This window comes from Tursiops truncatus, chromosome 12 (genome assembly GCF_011762595.2).
Source record: "Tursiops truncatus isolate mTurTru1 chromosome 12, mTurTru1.mat.Y, whole genome shotgun sequence".
Taxonomy (NCBI): domain Eukaryota; kingdom Metazoa; phylum Chordata; class Mammalia; order Artiodactyla; family Delphinidae; genus Tursiops; species Tursiops truncatus.
This window is the reverse complement of record NC_047045.1, coordinates 87274783-87277571: the sequence shown is the minus strand read 5'-3', so window position 1 is coordinate 87277571 and position 2789 is coordinate 87274783. Positions and strand designations below refer to the sequence as shown.

General features: G+C 46.9%; 1 long non-coding RNA gene across 2 annotated transcripts; it reads right to left on the bottom strand.

Moving 5' to 3' along the window:
* Window positions 1-241: 241 nt before the first annotated feature.
* LOC141276113 (uncharacterized) lies at window positions 242-1769 on the bottom strand. Of its 2 annotated transcripts, none has more exons than XR_012325063.1 (2): window positions 906-1769; window positions 242-678 (listed from the first exon to the last, which is right to left on the bottom strand). It is a non-coding gene; the product is annotated as an uncharacterized lncRNA (long non-coding RNA). The 2 variants fall into 2 exon arrangements; XR_012325064.1 differs by having other exon boundaries at window positions 242-598.
* Between the last annotated feature and the right edge of the window lie 1020 nt (window positions 1770-2789).

The following is a 2789-nucleotide window of genomic DNA, read 5'->3' as shown; positions in this document are numbered from 1 at the left end:
ATTCTATATGCAGATAGCATGAATGTAAGATTTTACTTTCACAAAAGGAGACGAACACTATCAAAGTATGGTTGAGGTAGACAGGCTCCCCCCTTTTAAAAATGTAAGATAATTCCTGTAAGATGTAGAGACTATGACATCCACACTGTCTTTTTGCTCTCGAGAGATACCCCATGAAATTGAAGAGCTGAATCCTTAAACAGGTTCAGGAAAGACTACGAAGAACTCATTATCAATAGAATTTTTTTAAATTTAATTTTATTTATTTTTTTATACAGCAAGTTCTTATTAGTTATCCATTTTATACATATTAGTGTACATGTGTCAATCGCAATCTCCAGATTGATAAGAAGCTATTGATGATGCTGGAAACAGTCTGGTAGGTGCCCCAGCTCCTTAGATTGATGTCATGGGACCCAAGCTTGTCCTTTCTTGTGGGGACTTTGAGAGCAGAACTCCTGGCCTCAGAGGATGACTCGATTCTGCCTGCAGCCCTGTAGGACCGGACATCGCTTCTCCTCGCTCGCAGGTGGGACTCAGGACCTCCCTCTGCTTATCCGTCTGGACAGGAACGTTCAATCACTCGACAAGCATTATGCTGTGGAGGGCAGAGCACGTTTCAGAATCTGGTGTCCTTTGAATGGCCAGAGGTGAAAGTGTAGCTGGGAAGAGTGAAGTCTGGAAAATTAATACCAGAGATGCCATCATTTTCTGTATGACCGATACTGAGTTTACTCCATGCTAGGCTGGGTACGTAACTGTTACCAAGTCCAAGCTCGTCTTGCTCACCGCATGACAGGCCAGTCAACCAAGAGATGAGCAGTCAGGGCAAGAAATAGCGACTTTATGTGGAAAGCCAGCAGATGGAGAAGAGGGTGGACTCATGTCCCAAAGAACCATCTCACCTGGATTAGCATTCAGACTTCTTTTATACTAAAGGGGGAGGAAGTAAAGTCCTGGTTCCAGGCAGCCTCCAGAGGGGATGTACTAATTTCTTCCTTCCTGCAGCCATTCACAGGTAGGCTGGTCAGGATGTTTCCTGTGGGCTGAACAAAGGTATTTTAACCTAACACTCATTACCTGGGAGGCAGGGTTCCCAGAGATGGGCCATTATGCATAATTTAAGCTTATAAGCAACATCCCTTATCCCTTTAGCGATTAACTTGTCATAGAATACAAAGGTTCTTCCCTGTTACATAATGACAACACACAGACACAGTCCTTGGCCTCATGGGGCTTGCAGTTAATGAGACGTTTATAAGGAGGGTGTGAAAACCTTCCGCAGGCTTGAGCTGGCGTACGTTTGTTATTTCTTTGTTCCTTCTATTGACATGAGGTCCAGGGGGTGTTGAAAGGACTCAAACCCTTTTCCTCCCCAATGGAAAGCCATCTTTCAGATTATAACAATTATCCACCTGTGTAACAAAAATGTCCAAGTGCCTTAAAGTACATAATATGTGTGTATTTTCTAAATGACACACATGCAAAATGGCTCCCTTAGCCTTGCTTTCTGACTCATTTCATGGAGCAGACATCACGGTCCTCCCCTCCTCTGGGGCTTTATCTGCTATCATTTCCCTGCCCTGAAAACACTCCCACCCCAGACATCAAGGGTTCCAGGCCAGGCAGGAAATAATCCATTCGTCTGGTACCGCAAAGCCACACTAATCCAAAACACGACTTGTTTTTCAGTATCTATTTCTTGCCTGTCAGGAATCGCTGTGCCTTTTGAAAGACAGGCTGTCTCAGGAGGAAACGCAGACGATCAGGGCAGAATCCTGAGTCAGAATGTGAAGTGACGACACAGGAAGTAGACAAAGGGACCTTCTACCCACGGAGGGGGTGGGGCAGGGCTGACAGACACAGCAGCACAGGGATTCTTATCTGAATTTCAGCACTTAACCTGCACGGAGCACCCAGTGAAGGCTGAGCTTCTTAACTTGCTTAACATTTATTTCAATTTGTGTTTGTACAAAGTGCGTATTATTATTTAGTGGTGGGTCCCTGTGACTGAATGGTATGTCTTCCTGCATTTATCTCACAGACAGATTCCATGTTTTTGAAGGATTCTGCCTCACTATCAGTTTCAATGATTGTATTGCTTTAGTCAACCATAGCCGGAGAAACTGCAATGACTCAGGGGTTAACATTAAGCTCATCGTTCAAGGAGCATTTAGGAAAAGGGGGGTGGGGTGCAGCATCCTTGACCTTGAAGGGCAGTCCATTGGCTGCCGCCCCATCTTCCTGACTTGGCAGGAGGGAGGCCCTTCCCTCAATCTCCTCCCAGACAGGACGGGCTGGCAGACAGCCTTCCGATTCCGCTCTTCTAATCTGTCTTTTCTTACATCAGATTCATCTCCCGTGGTACCTTGTTTCCCTCTGGCTTTCCGTTGCCTAGGAAATGAAATAAGGCCGTAGCAGGGGCTGCCCGAGGGCTGGGGGCTGCGTGCTCTCTGGAGCTCGCCAGGTGGAAGGGCGTCTGCCTCTGTATCTGACAAGAATTTCTGCAGCAGTCAAGCAGCCTTGTTAGGGTTTTTCCCATGCCACTTCACAAAAGATGGAAGGCACAGACAAAAGTGAGACGCTAGCCGGGCTGCACCCCTTTGTCCGAGAGCCCAGGCCTGGCTGGACCTCCCGGCGGATGCATGCATAATTCAGAGCTTTGTGCTTCCCGTAAAGAAAAGGTGGCCCTGGAGAGGAGGGGTGGAGAGACAGAGGCTGGTCCAATTAGGGACACCCAGTTGTGCATAATATTTACATAAGGCAGAGCTCACATTCCTCAGATGGTC